Source organism: Staurois parvus, unplaced genomic scaffold (genome assembly GCF_062004578.1).
Source record: "Staurois parvus isolate SC_StPar_1 unplaced genomic scaffold, SC_StPar_1.0 ptg000732l, whole genome shotgun sequence".
Taxonomy (NCBI): domain Eukaryota; kingdom Metazoa; phylum Chordata; class Amphibia; order Anura; family Ranidae; genus Staurois; species Staurois parvus.
In genome coordinates, this window is record NW_028318528.1 from 1,160,432 (window position 1) to 1,181,534 (window position 21,103).

At 44.4% G+C, this 21,103-nt stretch overlaps 1 protein-coding gene and 1 non-coding gene across 2 annotated transcripts in view; one reads left to right on the forward strand and one right to left on the reverse strand.

Moving 5' to 3' along the window:
- The first annotated feature begins 3,316 nt into the window (after positions 1–3,316).
- P2RY11 (purinergic receptor P2Y11) overlaps positions 3,317–21,103 on the forward strand; it is an 82,489-nt gene continuing 64,702 nt past the window's right edge. Inside the window, exon 1 of the mRNA XM_089653986.1 lies at positions 3,317–3,429. The gene's annotated coding sequence lies outside the window, so the exon portion shown is untranslated. The remainder of the gene's footprint in view (positions 3,430–21,103) is intronic.
- TRNAR-ACG (transfer RNA arginine (anticodon ACG)) lies at positions 19,264–19,336 on the reverse strand. The gene has a single exon. It is a non-coding gene; the product is annotated as a tRNA-Arg (tRNA).

The window sequence follows — 21,103 nt, forward strand, 5'->3', positions numbered from 1 at the left end:
CTGTTGTGTTTTTTTTTTTTCTGTTTATTGATTTTCTCACCTTTCAGAACATGAAACCATATTCAGGGTGTAACATGTTATGAAATGACTGCCCCCGATACCCCGTTTTGACAGCGGGGGATAATGTTTAAGAAATTATTATTGGTATTCTTGGAATGAGAATCTACAAGTCCCAACAGCCAATGAACTACCGCCGACCCTCTGAGTGCCGTGGTAGTTCATTGATTCTTCCTGTCAGTACATATTTTCTTGCCCGAACAAGCAGATACACAGACAGGTCTGCAGGGGGCCTGCATGGCATCAGCGATCTGCTAAAACAAAAAAAAATAAATGCACATTTTTGTACCTGCAAAAAAAGAAAATGGTGCATTTAGTATTTTTTGTTGAAAGGTGAACTTGTCCTGTAATCCTTTGATTGCCCTTGATGTTAACCCCTTATCAGCCAGTGTCATGTGTACAGTATTATCACTGATCACTGTATTAGTGTCACTAATGATGTCTGTGTCAGTAATGTAATGTCCCTCCCAGCAAGGGTTTGTTAGTGCCAGATTACCCACCACCCTGTCACAGTCCCACTATAAGTGACCACCACCATTACCAGTATAGTGTCATAGCTAATGTAAATTCCAGTATATATAGACCATAGTTTGTAGGTGCTATAACTTTTGTAAATTTTACTTACCTTATAATAAAGCTTACCTGTAGGTAAAATTAATATCTCTCTCCTAAACGTGCTCAGTTTAGGAGATATTCTCTCTTTCCTAAAGCCGGCAAATGTGCTCTGAAGGAACAGCCTACCCATACCTTTCCTTCTTTCATAGCTGTGTGGTGTGGCCCGGGACTCCTGTGACGTCCTTACGGCTCGGACTGTCAGGCAGCTGGAAATCATGAACCCGGAAGAAATACCGGGTGAGGATGGAAACCTCTGCAGAGGTGACAGCATGCCGCTGGAGGTCTTCTTTTTAAGGTAAGTTTTACATAATGTGCTAGTATGTGATGCATACTTGCACATTATGACACTACCCTGCAGGGGACTTTTTTTTTTTTTTTTTCTTGCAGTTTACTACCGCTTTAATATACACCTATTGGGATTTTGTTTTTTAACCAAAGACCTGTAGCGGCATACATTTTGGCTTAAATGTATGAAGAAATGTATTATCTCTTTATTGGATATGTTTTATAACCGAAAGTAGAAAATATTTTTATTTTCAAACTTTTTTTTTTTTTTTTCGATAAAAAATTAAAAAAAACCCAGTGGGGATCAATTACCACCAAAAGAAAACCTGTGAAAAAAAGGTGTAAATTTTGGTACAGTGTTGTATGACAAAGCAATTGCCAGTTAAAGTAGCGCAACGCTGAATAGCACAAAATGATCTGGTTATGAAGGGGGTAAAGCCTTCTGGATGTCATGTGGTTACTAAGAGGAAACGGAGCCTGTTCTTGCAATGGAGTCACTCTGAAATTGTTCAGAAATGCATGCAGATGGCTGAGACTTTCTTCTGAGAAATATCAAAAAGGTAGTTAGTTTTTTGTTTTTTTTAATTCTATATAAAGGTAAGCTGTGTGAATAAGAACAAACATATAGTGGGGATTTCTCAAATTTGACTGCAAATGTGGCAATGCCTTTTAACTTCCAAAGCTGAGTATAACATGAACTTCTAGTCTGTACACAGATCTCCTTTTACAAGGATGCAGCACTGAACTCCTGGCTGCAGAACACAGTGATCTGGAAACCTGTTGATATTTTAACCTTGGCACTGTATTAGGTTCACCTTGCTAGTACCGGGTTGGACCCCCTCTTGCCTTAATTCTTCATGGCATAGATTCAACAAGTTATTGGAAACATTCCTCAGAGATTTTGGTCCATATTGACATAACATCACACAGTTGCTGCAGATTTGTTGGCTGCACATCCATGAACTGTTGATACAAGGCAGGATGGATCCATGCTTTCATGTTGTTTATGTCAAATTCTGACCCTACCATCTGAATGTTGTAGCTGAAATCAAAACTTATCAGCCCAGGTAACATTTTTCCAATCTTCTATTGTCAAATTTTTTTGAACCTGTGAGAATTGTAGCCTCCTTTTCCTGTTCTTTGTTGACAGGAGTGACTCCCAGTGCGGTCTTCTGCTACTGTAGCCAATCAGCTTCAAGGTTCGACGTGTTGTGCGTACAGAGATGGTATTCTGCATTCCTTGGTTGTAATGAGTAGTTATTTGAGTAACTCTTGCCTTCTATCATCTATCAAACCAGTCTGTCCATTCTCCTCTAACATCAGCAAGGCGTTTTTGCTCACACAACTACTGCTCACTGGATATTTTCTCCTTTTGGACCATTTTCTAAGCCCTAGAGAGGATTGTGTGTGAAAATCCTAGTAGATCAGCAGTTTTTGAAATTCTCAGACCAGCCCGTCTTGCACCAACAACCATGCCACATTCAAAGTCACTTAAATCCCCTTTCTTCCCCATGCTCGGTTTGAACTTCAGCAAGTTGTCTTCACCACATCTAGATGTCTAAATTCATTGAGTTGCTGCCATGTGATTGGCTGATTAGCAGTTTGTGTTACCAAGCAATTGAACAGGTGTACCTAATAAAGAGGCCGGTGAGTGTAGCATAGACCAGGGCTTGAGATCTCCACTCGCCTGCTCGCCAATGGCGAGTGGAAATTATGGTGGGGGCGAGTGTGTCCCCAGGGCCGTCTTGCTGAGCAGGCTTGGAGCTCGGGCCGGATCTGTCATTGGCACTGGGAGCTGTCAGACTGCTCAATAGCTGACCGTGGTGAAAGCAAAGGAAGGAGTGTGTGCTGTGCTCTCTGCCTCCCCCTAGAGTGCAGTACCCCGATCTGTGAGTGAACTACAAAGTACTGCAACTTTTTATGATGGGGGTGTGTGTGTACGTACATGTGTGTTTGTGTATGTACGTACATGTGTCTGTATGTATGTACATGTATCTGTGTGTATGCGTGTCTGTACGTGCCTTTGTGTGTGTACATGTCTCTGTGTGTGTGTGTGTGTGTGTGTGTGTGTGTGTGTGTGTACAGGTGTCTGTTTGTGTTTGTTGGTGGTGAGTAACTCTAAGGCCTGGCTAGTAGCTCTGGACTTGAAATTTTAAGCCCTAGTATAGACCTACTATAGTTACCCATGTAGGATAGTTTCATGTCCCTGGCAGAATTATGTATGTATAGAAGATGATGATTTTGTTTGTAACAATCACAGCTGTAATCATCACATCAGTCCCACGTGATTTTAGTTACTAAATATGCTCTGAGTAACCCTGGGTGGTTCCTCTTTTTGGTAGATCCGTCTATTGTAGGACAGACACTAACCACATCAGGACTTGTTGAAGTCTGTGTACAGTCCACGTATTCCCCCTTTCTTGGAGGGAATCCTCTCCTACCTGGTGGGTGCTCATCGAGGTCAGCATGACGGTAAGTCACTGCAGGCAATTTACTATTGGCATTTATTTACTACTGAATCCAGCTGTAGCATGAAATACATCATGTGCGGTGGCACTTTAAATTGCACCCATCACAAACATTTGGCAGTTCAAGCTGAAAATACAATGTAATGTATAAGCAGAAAATACATATCAAAGTGATCAGTAGATTCATATTCTGATTTGTGTGACATGTATGTTAGGGGAGTACACAACTCATTCACATTATTCATGTATGTCTCCGTGGCCACCTGTACATCCTTAACCACTTCGTGCTGGTGCCTCCTGGCCCTTTAACAGTTTCAGAAGCTGAGAGACGGGTGGGGATTTAGGGTCATGTGACTGCCATGATTCGCCGTCACGGCTGTCGCATGATCGTAAAATGTCCCGATCGTAAGAGGAGATCGGGATCTTTCCGTGAGTCACGGACATATGTGCTTGGAGTGTGCAGGGTGTGCGCTCTCAGCACATATGTATCTAATGGCACTCAAATATACGGCCGCTTGGTGTCAAGGCCCAGATGCCGAGAGGCAACATATTGGCGTGCGCTTGGCGTCAAGGGGTTAAAGTGTATTTCCACTTTTGCAGCCAAACTGGGATAACACTTTTTATTTGTTATGTCCCCATTTACATAGCATACTTTATAAATTGCAGCTCACCTTTTTTAGATACTCTGTTTTGGACCCTCCAGCAAGAAAGTAATCCTAGGTAGGTCTGTTTGCCTATGATGGGGCTGGGTGGGTGTGTTTGCTATAATTATTGCTCTCTGTGCTGTGCAGGCAGATCTCTATGATCAATTTCAACTAGATTTAAACACGGTCTGTCAAGGTATAAAGGGTGGACTTCTTGCAATGAATATTGAGGACAGACTTGGGACAGGCTCACTGTGTAACATTGTCCAAATAAACTTAGTCAGCCATGACACTTCCTCCTGAGAAACATCCAAAAGGTGAGAAATATTTTTATATTTTTTAGGCATGGTGTGTGAATGTAGTGAGGTTTTCTCAAATTTTACTGCAAAAGTAGAAATGCCTCTAAAGCAGAACTCCTGGCAATTTTTTGTTTCCCATGCAGTGGGGCTGCTCATTTTGTTCTAGGGGAGAGGACAGTGGAAATATACTTACATGACCTGCCGATCCTCCCTGTGCAAGATCGGTCCCTTCGGCACCATAACTACACCCCCCCCCCCTCTCCGATCCAGTGGTATTAAAAATGGACTGTTCCAGATGGCAGCAGGCTCCATAGACATGAACAGTCCACCATTGGACTGTGGAGGAGTGCAGTTTTCCAGAGGATCGGCGGGTCATGGGAGTATGAGCTTTGTGCTCACCCCTAGAAAAAACAAGCAGTTGACCCATGCAGGGGGCCACAGCCCCACTGCATGGTGAAATACATATTTTTCCCAGAGTTTTGCTTTAAACCTGAACTCTGGGCACATATGAAAGACACCAATAATGCAGCTCTGTAATAAATAAAGCCTTAGTCTCAGTAGGAATTTTATTCCATATTTACATGCAGCAAAGCATGCTTGTTATACTCACTGTGGAACCTAAGAGATTAATCCTCTGCATTGTGTAAAAAAAACAAAAAATAAAAAAAAAGACTGTCTTCTCTGATCCTCCCCTTCCTCTACTGTCACCAGTTTATCTGCTGATTGAACAGAGTCATGAGGGACAGGTGCACATGCTCAGATTGGTGTGTATTGCTAGAGGGTTTTTTTCTTGGGAGGGTGCATGTGATCAGCACATGGCCAATCAGCACTGTTCAGAGATTCAGAGGTCATGCAGCCTCATAGGACAATCAAGGGAGAAAGAAAACTCCTCCTCCTAGCTTTAACCAGTGCTCTGCTGGACACTGATAGAAGTCACAAGACTGTTACATACTGATGAGAAAAGGTATTTAGCAGTTTATATTTACTAAAATAAGTGCCATGTTGTTTGTACTGTGGGAGACCAGATATAGTGAATGCAGGGTCCAGGGAGACCAGATATAGTAAATGCAGGGACCGGGGAGACCAGATATAGTGAATGCAGGGTCCGGGGAGACCAGATATAGTGAATGCAGGGTCCGGGGAGACCAGATATAGTGAATGCAGGGTCCGGGGAGACCAGATATAGTGAATGCAGGGTCCTGGGAAACCAGATATAGTGAATGCGGGGTCTGGGGAGACCAGATATAGGGAATGCGGGGTCCTGGGAGACCAGATATAGGGAATGCGGGGTCCTGGGAGACCAGATATAGGGAATGCGGGGTCCTGGGAGACCAGATATAGGGAATGCGGGGTCCTGGGAGACCAGATATAGTGAATGCAAGGTCCAGGGAGACCAGATATAGTGAATGCAGGGTCCTGGGTTTAGTAACACTTTAAGGCTTTATACATGTGTTTAACACAAGCAGCAAAGCTCAGACTGGGTTAGGGAGCAGCAGTAAATGGAGCCAATCAGGTATGCTGCAGTGCAAGGAGTATGCTAATAGGTTGAAAAAGCAGAGTGACAGAGAAAAGCTCATCAATCTACTGCTTCTTGTTTCATTGTCCATTCCGAGATTGGGCAAGGGACAGGACCTGTAAATGCTACTTAATTGCAGAAGAGAAAAATCAGCTCTCCTGCCCTGCCAGAGAGAGGCTTTGTTGTGTGGCAGAGCTGTGTAAATCTCAGGACTGGATGGAATGAAATACACATTCTTTTGCAGATAAAACAGCTCCCATATATGTATTTCATCTGTGCATTTAGCTGTTTGCCTGGAATACAGCTTTAAAGTACACACTATCCTCTATCCACCTTCTTAACGATGCTAGTTGCCTGGCTGTGTCTCACTTCAGTACTTCTTAGTCACAAACCCAAAAGCAGCATAATGTATAATTTTTAGAATTTCTGATTCCTACATATGTTCCACCTTAGTGACTTACCTTAAAGCAGGGGTGGGTAACTGTAGAACTACAAGTCCCATGAGGCATTGCAAAACTGACAGTTACAAGCATGACTCCCAAAGGCAGAGGCATGATGGGACTTTTAGTTCACCAACAGACCTCACTGCTGACAGGGCTTCTATCTTCACCCAGTCTTCCTTCTTTCACAGGCTGCAGCCATTTGAATGGCTGGGCTGCGATGACGTCATTTCTGCACATGCGAGCAGGAGTCACGACCGTGGCACATAGTGTATTGTCAATTCAGAATGGAGTGCGCATGTGGCAGTCATGTCACTGGCTGCTTTCATTGTGAATATCACCTGAACACAGCATGTTTAGGAGATATTCACTGTACCTACAGTACAGGTAAGCCTTATTAAAGGCATACCGGTAGGTACAAGTTCAAAAGCAGAGTTTACTACCTGCTCCTCCTAGAGAGCCAGGGGGAGCTAGCTAGTTTTTTTTTTTTTTTGTAGATGCGGATTAGCAGCCAGGGCATGAGTCAGCCAGATCAATTTAGGTCAGGGCTGAGGGCTTTGCAGATCAATTCCCTGATACCTCCACCTGCTCTAGAGACTTGAGAAGTTTCTAGAAGGCAGTGGGTGGGGGTGAAAAGGCGCTGATCTGCATACTTAAGGGATTTTGACCAATCCCCAGGCAGCAGGCTTGGCATGGGGTCAGGACAGCCTTTAAGTATGACTGAGCCTGCTCAGCAGCAGGGGAGTAGTGTTTGGTGGAAGATGGAGTGAAGGCTGGAGTGGGGAGCCTGGCAGGGTCCTACCTGCAGGCAGGAGTTGGAAGGGAGAATCTCTCAGCTTCAACCATCCCCTGAAAGAGGACAGCCTTGGAAACGGGGAAGGAGCCAGCCCAGCATAATGCCTGAAGGCAGCCACCAACCCACAGGCTTGCAGGAGAGGACTAAGTGAGTAATCCTGTACACCCTGGACCAGATTAGGGACATTCTGCTGGGAAACCTGACCAGTCCCTATCTGGGACTGTTGATTTAAAGTGGCAGTCTGAGTTCTCTTGCTCAGGGATTCCCTCAGACAGCTGGGTGGAGAGGAGATTTCATCTGGGGTCTGAGGTGGTACACCTGGGGGGCTGGAGAGCTCTACGAGAAGAGACTATTTGTTGACTTGTACATATTTGCTAAAGAGTTTGTCCTCAAGTTGCAGTTGGACATCCCATACACCCCTCAACCCTATCCAAGTTCAATACCCCTTAATAAAACCTAAAAACAAAGCTCAAGGACTGTACTGTCTCCAGTGTGCAAACAAATGCATGTTACCTGGCTGTGCAGGATTATAAGGGGACCCAAAACTTAGCAACTCCTAAGGTGGTAGTGTTACATACCGATTAAACATGCTACGTTATGCAAAAAAAGATTAATGTTAGGGTAATGCACAAATAATGTTAAAACTATGTAAATATGACCAAAAAAATCAGCAGATTCTCCAATTTGTTGAAGGCATGGTAAGTAAGATAGGAAGAGATAACGGTATAACAAAAAGTGGCAGGAGAAATACTTAGCTGAGGGTCACATGTTGTATGGTCAAAAGGTTGGGCTGTGCAAGGGTGATCCAACCACTCACCATCACCTGTGATGGCAGAGAGATGGATGGTGAAGGTGGCAGAAGGAGATTGGCCCAGACAGACACTACCAGCACTGCATAGCTCAGGAGGGAACAGGTTTTCTAATATTAATCAGTGTGCCTGCTAAGAATGGCCAGTCAGTGGATGTCTTCCTGCACCTACAAAGAACAAACAAACTGAATCGGGCAGTGACCATCTCATGTGCAGCTATAGAGCTAAACTTCCCCTGGCATGCATGTAACAAACAATGTCTGGTTCCTCTCTTCCCCCATGTTTGTGTTTATCTGCCAAAAAGGGATCTAGCAGCAGAAAAGGGGATCTAACAAATATACCACAGGTCATTAAGGGCATTTCTACTTTTGCAGTCAAATTCAAGAAAAGCCCCACTATATGTTCATTAGATGTTCCCATTTACACAGCATACCAAAAAGAAAAAATGTTTTTTTTAAATATTTCTAGATGTTTCTAAAGAGGAGGTGTTGTGGTTGATCAGGAACACTTGTTGGCTGAACTTGCTCTGTTGACATTGTCGCTGTGTGATGTGATCAGGAACACTGTGAGTTGATGTGCTATTAGGCCTCATTCACAGGGTGTGCTTCAATGCATGGCAAGGGTTATGTTTTACTGGTGGATACAGAGATCAAAGATTACACCAGTGACCGGCCTGGGGACTGCAAGCCATCACTGAAAACAGGAGGATGTACAGGTAGCAATGGTGTTCTGCAACAATTATCTTGTATCCCATCTCTGTTGCACTGGATTCTCTTTTGTGTGTATGTATATAAAGTTGTGTTCAAAATAATAGCAGTGTGTTGAAAAAAGTGAATAAAGCTCAAAATCCTTCTAATAGCTTTTATTTCCATACACACAAATGCATTGGGAACACGACACATTCTATTCCAAATCAAAACATGAAGAAAAATAGATCAAATTTGTGTTGTTCCTCTAAAAAAATGAAGAAAAGTGAATATTAGACGGTTAAAAAAAATAGCAGTGTTTGTATTCTTCTTTACAAACTCAAACATTCACTATATAAACTGAAAAATGTTTGAAGATTTTGCTTTCCTTTGAATCACTTAATGAATATTTGGTTGTAGTCGCACTGTTTCTGAGAACTGCTGTACATCTGTGTTGCATGGAGCCAACCAACTTCTGGCACCTGTGAACAGGTATTCCAGCCCAGGATGATTGGACTACATTCCACAGTTCTTCTCTATTTCTTGGTTTTGCCTCAGAAACTGCATTTTTGATGTCACCCCACAAGTTTTCTATTGGATTAAGATCCGGGGATTGGGCTGGCCACTCCATAACGTCAATCTTGTTGGTCTGGAACCAAGATGTTGCACGTTTACTGGTGTGTTTGGGGTCGTTGTCTTGTTGGAACACCCATTTCAAGGGCATTTCCTCTTCAGCATAAGGCAGCATGACTTCTTCAAGTATTCTGATATATTCAAACTGATCCATGATCCCTGGTATGCGATAAATAGGCCCAACACCGTAGTATGAGAAACATCCCCATATCATGATGCTTGCACCACCATGCTTCACTGTCTTCACAGTGTACTGTGGCTTGAATTCAGTGTTTGGGGGTCGTCTGACAAACTGTCTCCGGCCACTAGACCCAAAAAGAACAATCTTCTTTTCATCAGTCCACAAAATGTTACACCATTTCTCTTTAGGCCAGTCAATGTGCTCTTTGGCAAATTGTAACCTCTTCAGCACATGTCTTTTTTTCAACAGTGGGACTTTGCGGGGGCTTCTTGCAGATAGCTTGGCTTCACATAGGCGTCTTCTAATTGTAACAGTACTCACAGGGAACGTCGCACCTTCTTTCATCTTCCTGGAGCTGATTGTTGGCTAAGTCCGCGCCATTTTGGCTATTCTTCTATCCATTCGAATGGTAGTTTTTCGCTTTCTTCCACGTCTTTCAGGTTTTGGTTGCCATTTTAAAGCATTTGCGATCATTTTAGCTGAGCAGCCTATCATTTTCTGCACTTCTTTATATGTTTTCCCCTCTCCAATCAACTTTTTAATCAAGGTACGCTGTTCTTCTGAACAATGTCTGGAACGACCCATTTTCCTCAGAATTTCAGAGAGAAATGCACTGTAACCAGCATGTACAACATTTGCTGCCTTCCTTCCTTAAATAAGGGCAATAATTGCCACCTGTTTTTCAAAGAATGAATGAGCTCACTAATAGAACTCCACACTGCTATTATTTTGAACATGCCCCTTTCAATTAGTGATTCAATTACACAGAATCAGCAGCATGCATGTCATGACTGTTGGGTCTGTTGGATTTCTATTACTCTACTACACCTGCTAGTAAATTATTTGCCATGTAGAAATATCATTTCTACCAAAAACAGTGATTGATCAGGTTAGTGATGTCTGACTGCTATTATTTTGAACACAACTGTATATATATATATCTTTGTGCTGACATCTTATGGCAATTCAGTGCAACTACAGCTTGTAATTGAATGCCTGTAAAATGGTAGTTTCCAGTTTACCTGCATATTTGGGCCAGTTGGTTTAGTGCTTAGATAGACACACACCCCCCCCTTCTTCTTCTTCACGTTCTCTCAGTTAGTTACCAGCCTTCATACTGGGCAAATGTCAAACTGATGCCCCTCCAGCTGTTGTGGAACTACAAGTCCCATCATGCCTCTGCCTGTGACTGTCAACCTTGCAAAGCCTAATGGGACTTGTAGTTCCGCAACATCTGGAGGGCAGCCAGTGTGACACATCTGCAGGTATTGCCTATTTACACTTTGATTTGTCCGGTGGACATTACTTGCCCTCCATTTTAACAAGTAAAACTACGTTGGAATAAACTGGCGTGTCTTATTGGAGGGTTGGGCTGTCTGTAAATGGCGCTTATTTAAACATACATCTAAAGGAGGCAAGTCAATGCATAAAGCGGTGCTTGATACAGAACCGATGGTATTTACAGTAAATGAAAAGTGCTCCATGTGCTGATGGCTGCTGTATTAGATTGAAATCTCCATTCCTCTTCCCTTCATCTATCCTGCAACTGTGATCTTCTGGGGCAAAGAGGGTTAATATGAGTGGCTGCAACTGTCACAGGAACTTGTCACAACATCTGACTCTTCTTGCCCTTTCCGCCTCCCTCCTCCTCCATTGATAGAAGTTGTACTATTGGTTCCGACAATAAAAAGCACTCTATGAATGGACCTTTCATTCATCTGCCCATCATCCATTCATTGAGGGAACCGATAGTACGGCATCTATGACTGGAAGAAGGTGCAGAAAAGGCGAGCATAGTTGGCGGTTTTAACAAATGCCTATCACAGGTGCACCCGCTCATAGTAACCCCCGCAGAATCGGAAAATTACAACTGTGGATTAGTTAGAGAAAGTAAGACTTCAACCTAAACCACCAGCCACTAGCACATGGAACAGTTTTCATTCATTGTAAGTACTGTCCCTGGAGCTATTTTTTTATTTTTTATTAAAAAAAAAAAAATTTCACTAAACTTAGTGTTACTAAACCCCGGACCCTGCATTCCCTATATCTGGTCTCGCCGGACCCTGCATTCCCTATATCTGGTCTCGCCGGACCCTGCATTCCCTATATCTGGTCTCGCCGGACCCTGCATTCCCTATATCTGGTCTCCCCGGACCCTGCATTCCCTATATCTGATCTCCCCGGACCCTGCATTCACTATATCTGTCCTGATTGGCCCTGTGCTGATCACATGCATTCTCTCAAGAAGAAGAAAAAAACTCTAGCAGTACACACCAAACTGAGCATCTGCAGAGTGTCTCCACACAATATGTCTTATCAGGAGATAAGAAGGGAACACTGGAAGAAGGGGAGGATCAGAGAAGACAGGATATACCAGCGGTTTTCCACAATGCAGTGGATTAACCCCTTATGTTCCACAGTGAGTATAACAAGCATGCTTTACTGCATATACAGACTGATTTCACTGTTGTGGGTTTAGTAACACTTTAAGCAGATCTAAACCCTAAATGAACAAAGTGTACTTAGCTACAGTACTGTGTATTCATCAATTGTCACATTAATAAAAAGCCTTTTTCACCGTCTGTTGCATCTCAGGGCTTCTGATCAAATTTCTGTAAAAAATTCACTGACTTTCATCTATACAGCATACTGGTGCTTTTCAATGATAAACGTAGTAGCTGCCAATATTACAGCAGGCTAAAGCTGAGTATACAGACCTCAACCTGCAGAGAGAATGAAAATCATTTAACTGATTCCCCCATCCACGTTATGCAATGTACAAAGAGGATCCTCCCCTTTCAGATGATTTGATGCAGCCGCTGTTCGGACACAACATTTCCACCCAGGCTTCAAGTGTCAAGTTTTACTGAAATGCTGAACAATATAAACAGCTGATCGCCGATGCCGGGGTGCCATGTAATAGACAAACGATGAGTAATTAAACAGGCAATGATCAAACATTTGAAAAACATTATTAGCAATATAGAGCCGCACAGAGGCCAAAGCTCTACCGTGGCTTTCATGGTTCAGGAACAATGCCCGAGTGATCAAACAGTATGTACTAGCGAAAAAATGAACAATAGCGTTTCAGTTAGGCTCCTTCAGTTTTTCAATCAATATCAGCCAAGGGAATATCCCTGACAGGCTCGAAGGGAGGCCCTCGAAGGGCTGACAAAACCAGACTGAGATCCCACAGCGTCTTCAGAGAGCATCTGTTGGAGAGCCAGGACTGGGACAAGGGAGGGGCAGGAGGGGCAGCTGCCCAGGGTGCAGTGTTTTCATGCCATGGAGGAGTGCTGATTCTTTGACTTTTTTTTTACCTGATTGCCACATTTGAGGATTGTAATAAAACTTGCACTATAATGCAGTGGTGAGGCAGTATCACCCAAAAGACACTAGATGGTGCTGTGGAGCCTCACCCCCATCAGACCGCAAACTGAAAAGGGTGAAAAAAGTCAAAAATGGAAAGTGGAGAGGACTACAAGTGTCTGCTCTTCATCTTGCAGCAAGGTAGTGGTTAGCAGTGGATGGAGTGGAATACGCTTAGGAGGCTACCTGCCAGCAAGCTGAACCATAAGATATTTTCACACTGAAAAGCAATTCACATTGGATCACTTTTCAGAGTGTAGCTAAGCAGCCGCTGTCATGCATTTAGCAGGCCACCCTACTGCCTCCTGAATTCCTGTTTGTTTGTTTTTTGTTTTGCAGAACAGAGATTTACAAAGAGGCAAATGCACCACAACTGAGAACCAAGTGTTTGGCTATAGCATCCTGGCCCCATTGACGCACAATGTGAGCAGCCCCTGCTAGCTGTGTTTTACACTTTAGCAATAGCTCCCAGGAAAGTCATTCTGAAGGCTCTGCACACTATACTGCCGTATATATGAGGTGCTATCAAAAAGTTTTAAGACTAGTTCTGTCCGATGCCAACAGATGGCTGCACGCACAGTCACAGGGGGCACCTGGCATCAAACACAGGCTTACCCTGCATTTCATTGATGTAGTATTCATGGATACAGAACTCACTAATAATGAATATATATACAGTATAAGAGGTGTTATCACACTTTTCAAGACTAGTGCTGTTCCATGCCAACAGATGGCAACACAAGGCTGCACGCACAGTCACAGGGGGCACCTGGAAGCAAACACAGGCTTACCCTCATTTCATCCTCTTAGATTGTAAGCTCCAAGGATCAGGGCCCTCCTAACCCTCTTGTATTGAACTGTATTGTTGCTGTATTGTCTCCCGTTATATTGCAAAGCGTTGAGCAAACTGTTGGCGCTATATAAATCCTGTATAATAATAATTGATATAGTATGCATGGATACAGAACACACTAATAATGAATATATATACAGTATAAGAGGTGTTATCAAACTTTTCAAGACTATTTTTGTAGCACGCCAACAGATGGCAGCACAAGGCTGCACGCACAGTCACAGGGGGCACCTATCTTCACAAGTCAGTATACCAAAAGACATTGTCTTGTGTAAATCGGGAGCTGTGCAACTGGTGCTATTCTGACGATGTGTGTTACCACGTCTGCTATTTAGTTAGAACAAAGAACTGGGCAAGTCAGCCACCGAGACGGTTGACATGATTCAGCAAGTTTACGGCGATGCTGCAATGAGTCGTTCAAGGTGTTTTGAGTGGCATGCACACTTCAAGAGCAGAAGAACTTCACTGGAAGACATTGAGATATCAGGAAGACCTTCAATGAGCTCAACCCCCAAAAATACCCTCTTCCCAAAGATGAAGATGCAGCTCAAAGGTCGTCATTTTGACAACATTGTGGAGATCCAGCCATTTGCCCAGTTTCACGCAGAATTTTACATTTGCTCTTTGCTCTAACTTGCTGTCCATGATGAAATAGCAGATGTGGTAACGCATATGGTCAGAATAGCACCAGTTGCACAGCTCCCGATGTACACAGAACAATGTCTTTTGGCACATTGACTGATGCAGGCCATACATGGGTCGCATTCTGAACTAATTTTCTTTAAAAAACCAGAAATTTTGTGCATTTTGTAATCCAATGGTGCCACCATTGATTTCGAAAGACTTTTCTTTTCTTTCCAGGTCACAGCTCACGCTCGTTTCTTTTTCGATGACATTTCTCGCACAATTCTCCCATCATTGATTAGAAATTCGTTAGTCCAACATGCCCAATTCGATGGCCACATGAAAATCGTCTGTTTCCGTAACCCACAAATGGTAGGAAATTAGAACGCAAATTCTTAGAAAAAATTCTTTTGGCATTCAACCCGTGTGTGGCCGGCTTTACTCTACTGGAGAAGTATGGGGAACGCAGGTTTGGTGAACAATGCCTGCACTAGTAGTAAAGGCCCATACACGTCATTGCTTTCTAGTTTCTAGAGATTGAAAAGTTCTCCCACTGACTGTATTTCTGAAGACTCGGTGATGCCTGTGATTGTACCTTCACACAACATGATACAATCTCCTATTATGCAGAATTGCTTGCAGCATTTGTTCCTTGGTTCTGCGTCATGCTTGTAGGCTAAGAAAAACATCATCTGATTCCCAGCAGCATGGGAGAGAGAGCTAACTGCAAGGAATGCTCATACATAGGGAAAGGTCAAAACTACTACTGAGTAGTAGCTGACTACATACCTGGGGTCAGTCCATGCAGAAGAAAGGTATGGTGGCTGGATCAAGGGCTTTCACAGCTTCTAATTACACAAAGGTTTTTTTTTTGGGGGGGGGTTGTCAGCTAAAGCTAAGCTTTGGGATCCCGATCAGTTAGTCTCTGTCAATGAGCAATAAAATTGGCTGAGCCGGGGTTTTATCACCCTCCCCTCCGTACGCCTACCAGAGTTTGACAGGATTCACCGCCTGTCAAACTCGCCCATTGAGTTCAATAGGGCCATGCCGCATCTGCGTGCAATGCATTCAATTGCGGCGAGGTAGAGCGGCATTATAGGGTTCAATCGAGTGGCGATGATGCAGTATAAGTGCCACATGTGAAAAGCGATCTGAACTTCAGAGGGCACCACATTCCACCGTGAGTGCAAAAGAGACATAAAAAAAGAACACCTTGTAGATGAGGAGAGCAGAGGTGTTTGTTAGCCTAGGCCAGTGATGGCGAACCTTTTTGAGCCCGACTGCCCAAACTGCAACCCAAAACCAACTTATTTCTTTCAAAGTGCCAACACTGCAATGAAACCTGAATATCGAGCTTTTGGTTTAGAAAAAACAACTCGTACAGTAGTGCAAACTAATTAACAGTACAGGGATGACCAGAGACTGCGGACAATACAGGGATGACCAGAGACTGCGGACATAGTACAGGAGATGACCAGAGACTGCGGACATAGTACAGGAGATGACCAGAGACTGCGGACACAGTACAGGAGATGACCAGAGACTGCGGACATACTACAGGAGATGACCAGAGACTGCGGACAATACAGGGATGACCAGAGACTGCGGACATAGTACAGGAGATGACCAGAGACTGCGGACAATACAGGGATGACCAGAGACTGCGGACATAGTACAGGAGATGACCAGAGACTGCGGACATAGTACAGGAGATGACCAGAGACTGCGGACACAGTACAGGAGATGACCAGAGACTGCGGACACAGTACAGGGATGACCAGAGACTGCGGACAGTACAGGGATGACCAGAGACTGCGGACATAGTACAGGAGATGACCAGAGACTGCGGACAGTACAGGGATGACCAGAGACTGCGGACACAGTACAGGGATGACCAGAGACTGCAGACACAGTACAGGGATGACCAGAGACTGCAGACACAGTACAGGAGATGACCAGAGACTGCGGACACAGTACAGGAGATGACCAGAGACTGCGGACACAGTACAGGAGATGACCAGAGACTGCGGACACAGTACAGGAGATGACCAGAGACTGCGGACACAGTACAGGAGATGACCAGAGACTGCGGACACAGTACAGGGATGACCAGAGACTGCGGACACAGTACAGGGATGACCAGAGACTGCGGACACAGTACAGGGATGACCAGAGACTGCGGACACAGTACAGGAGATGACCAGAGACTGCGGACATAGTACAGGAGATGACCAGAGACTGCGGACACGGTACAGGGATGACCAGAGACTGCGGACACGGTACAGGAGATGACCAGAGACTGCGGACACGGTACAGGAGATGACCAGAGACTGCGGACACGGTACAGGGATGACCAGAGACTGCGGACACGGTACAGGGATGACCAGAGACTGCAGACATAGTACAGGGGATGACCAGAGACTGCGGACACAGTACAGGGATGACCAGAGACTGCGGACACAGTACAGGGATGACCAGAGACTGCGGACACAGTACAGGGATGACCAGAGACTGCGGACACAGTACAGGAGATGACCAGAGACTGCGGACACAGTACAGGAGATGACCAGAGACTGCAGACACAGTACAGGAGATGACCAGAGACTGCAGACACAGTACAGGAGATGACCAGAGACTGCAGACACAGTACAGGAGATGACCAGAGACTGCAGACACAGTACAGGAGATGACCAGAGACTGCAGACACAGTACAGGAGATGACCAGAGACTGCAGACACAGTACAGGAGATGACCAGAGACTGCGGACAGTACAGGGGATGACCAGAGACTGCGGACAGTACAGGAGATGACCAGAGACTGCGGAAAGCACAGGGATGACCAGAGACTGCGGACAGTACAGATGACTGCTGACCTTTGGGGAGGGAGGGGGAGCGGGTACCTGAATTTGACAGGTACCCGCTCTTACTTCCGCGGAGTTGTCCTTTGATCTTACCTGTTCCTCTATCCAGCCGCGCGCTGTCTTCCCGGCTTCTGTAGTGTGGGCGCTCGTCGGACAGCCGGATGCCCAGTGCGCATGCGCGAGAAGCGCTGCGCTTTGTGATTGGTCCGGCGGCTTCTGGGATCTGTCATGTGTCCCAGGTACCGCCTTACCATTCACAAAGAGCACTGCATCTTGCGCATGCGCACTTGGGACCCGGCTGTCACGCACACTACAGAAGCCGGGAAGACAGCGCGCCGCTGGGTAGAGGAACAGGTAAGGTCCCACTGCAGAGCTGAGCGGCCGGCCCGGTATTCTGACACGGCGGCGGTGGAAATACCGGACCGGCCGCTCTATATTCGCTCCATAAGACGCACTGACATTTTCCCCCCTTTTTTGGGGGAAAAAAAGTGCGTCTTATGGAGCGAAAAATACGGTATTCTCCTGGCGTGCCCACAGATAAGGCTCGGCGTGCCGGCTGTGGCACGCGTGCCACAGGTTCGCCATCACTGGCCTAGGGTAACAACGCTGCTCCTTCATAGGTGAAGATAAAGAAAACAAAAAAAGACTAAAGCTGAGATTTTTCTGCCCAGCACCTTTGATTAAAAAAAAAATTGTCTTTTGTTCAGCCAGGTGGTACAGACAGGGCCATCCATGGAATGAATTTCAGCCCATTGGCCGAGCTGGGGTTTTACCGCCCCCCCCCGTCCGCCCACCTAAATTTGATAGGAATCACCACCTGTCAAACTCGCCCATTGAGTTCAGTATGGCCATGCCGCATCTGCGTGCAATGCATTCAATTGCGGCGAGGTAGTGCGGCATTATAGGGTTAAATCGGGTGGAGAGGATGCAGTATAAGCACCATGCGTCAAATGCCTTCTGAAAAGCGATCTGAACTTCAGAGGGCACCACATTCCACCATGAGTGTCAAAGAGATGTAAAAAAGAACACCTCCAGCATAGGTTATGTAGATGAGGAGAGCAGAGGTGTTTGTTAGCCTAGGGCAGGGGTAGGCAACCTGCGGCTCTCTAGCTGTTGTGGAACTACATTTCCCATGAGGCATTGCAACATTACAAAACTGACAGTTATAGCTATGACTGGCAGAGGCATGATGGAACTTGTAGTCCTGCAAAAGCTGGAGAGCCGCAGGTTGCCTACCCCTGGCCTAGGGTAACAACAACAATTTTCCTTCATAGGTGAAAATAAAGAAGTAAAAAAAAAACCAAAAAAAAGACTAAAGCTGAGATTTTTGTGCCCAGCACCTTTGATTAAAAAAAATGATTGTCTTTTGTTTAACCAGGTGGTACCGACAGGGCCATCCATGGAATGAATTTCAGCCCATAATTGGCCAGTTTAAAGCAGACACCCCTTCTATAGACAATATATTACATTGTTGTTTTTGGGTGTAGGGGCTTATTTATTGTTGGTCCTAAGATGGATTGTACTCATCCAACCTTTGTTTCCCCACCACTCCATTTGGCTTCTGAAGAGAAATGCTCAGTGCGGTTCCCCTTCCTCCCATGCACCTAACAATGTCACAAGGGGGAGGGTAAAAAAGTTTCTTTTTTTTAAGTTATGTTTAATTTCTCCTAAATTGTACATAAAAAAGAGCAAAAACAATAAAGAAAATACAAACAACCATACATACATACATACATACAACATCTCTCATGTCTCATCAATTTGCAATTGCTATAGGTACCACAATACAAATTAGTCCACTGTGGAAAACAGAGCATATCAATGTCTTGTAACACACAACCATCTCTACGGTTTACAGAGAATGGTCCGAAAAATGGGAAAATATCCAGTGAGTGGCAGTTGTGTGGACAAAAATGCCTTGTTGAGGTCAAAGGAGAATGGGCAGGGCTGAGAAATGAGAAAAAATCAAATATTTTCCAGATGTCACCAAAACAGGGGAAATTTTCTCTCATTTCTCAACCCTGCCCTCCAATATAAAAGGATGCCGTGACCCGGATTCGAACCGGGGTTGCTGCGGCCACAACGCAGAGTACTAACCACTAACCACCACAGATCACGGCCCATGTGACGAGCCAGGTAGGAGTCGAACCTACAATCTTCTGATCCGTAGTCAGACGCGTTATCCATTGCGCCACTGGCCCTGCTGTTGGTTGAGCTCCTAGGTCAGGATCTCTCAACCGGGATTCTATGGAACCCTAGGCTTCTTCCAGTGGTTGTTAGGGCTTCTTTGTTAGGGCTATAAGACATTTCTGCTCTCAGATAAGTTCCCACAGACAACATTGATCCTTTTAGCTATCTGTAAGAGGGAATTCTTCCCAATGAGCACAAGTGTAAGGAGCATTCTTCCACACTAATGTATCATGAGTTGTAAATATAGTCATTTTTTAGCAGGGGTTACCGAGACTGGAAGGGTTTCAAGGGAGGAGCATTGTTCCACACTTTTATATTGTCTTTCGTAAATGGGGTCATTTTATGGATGTTTCCACTGCCCTCATACTCCAGAGCCTCCAAAACTGTGACAGGTATTCAGGAAATTAGATGTGTAATTTATGCCCCTAAAACACCTGAAATTGCTCCTTGGATTTTGGGCCTCTCTATGTGGTTAGGCTGCGAAAAACTCTCAAGTTGTATTGCCATTCATTTTTTTTTTCAAAATTGTCAGTAATTTTTTCGTTTATGTACCAATAAAAAAGCAGCAATTAAAACCCACCAAATGAAAGCTCTCTCTATCTCAAAAAATGAAACAAAATTGTCATTTAAAGTATAACAGCCCTGAAAACTGCAAAATGATCTAGGCAGGAAGGGGGAGAAACAGTCCGGTCTTCGAGTGATCAAAAGATTTCTCCATTATTCCTGTTTTGACGACAACTGGAAAGTTGTAGATTTTTTGTCATTTCCTAACCCTGCCCTGCTCTCTCCAGAACTAAAAAAGTGCTGGGATCCAGGGTGTCATGCAATGGCCCATGATAGTCAAGTCCTTGACATGTAATGCATTGTTTAAATGTGGTAGTTTTTTATGAACTTGCTGTTCTTATCCACTGAATTTATATGTTGACTGAAAGGCTGTGGTTTGCATGTTTTGATCTTGACCAGGGGCGGACTGACCATTTGGAAACTCGGGCACTGCCCGAGGGCCCGGGGTCAGTAGGGGGCCCCATGAGATGCCCCTGGTACCTTTTTTATAGGCTTTTTTGAGTTTGGGCAAGGACACAGGGGCCCCATGATTCCCTATTGCCCGGGGGCCCCATGAGTTGTCAGTCCGCCCCTGATCTTGACCCATGCATCTTCCCCTGGCTTCCATGGGACAGCGACAATGCAATGTTGGCTGGACCAAGCACTGTCACATTGGGGAGGAAGAGAAAGTAACCAGCCCCAGGTAAGCGTGACTGTGCTCCAAGATTTGACGCCCCTAGATATTAAAGAGAGCAAAGACTGGAGTCAGTTCAAGTAGATTTTCTATACTGGCTTATGTGTATAGGCATTTGATGGCGTCCAAACTACTAGTAAATGTCATGACAATGCTTTAAAATGTTTTCTGACTGATAATATAGAGAAGCTTCCCTTTAACACACACAATTGTAACTTTTACAGTAACACTTGAGTCTTAAGCCTTTTCTTCCCTAAATCCCCTTGAATCCCAGACATCCCATGATATCCACGACTTATACCTTTTAGCCTTCGTATTCCACCCTATTTTACATTTAGGCACATATAGGGTTTGCATTTGGGGGGGGTTTTGGCAGCATACTTGGATAAATATATTTTTATTTTTTTGTGTTTTTTGGAAATAAAAAGTGAAAAATTAGAAAAAATGCAGTAAAAATATATTCTTTTTTATTCAAGGGTAAAAAATATAGCAAATTAAAAAAAAAATAATACAGCATTTACAAAAGCTGCACAAACCATAT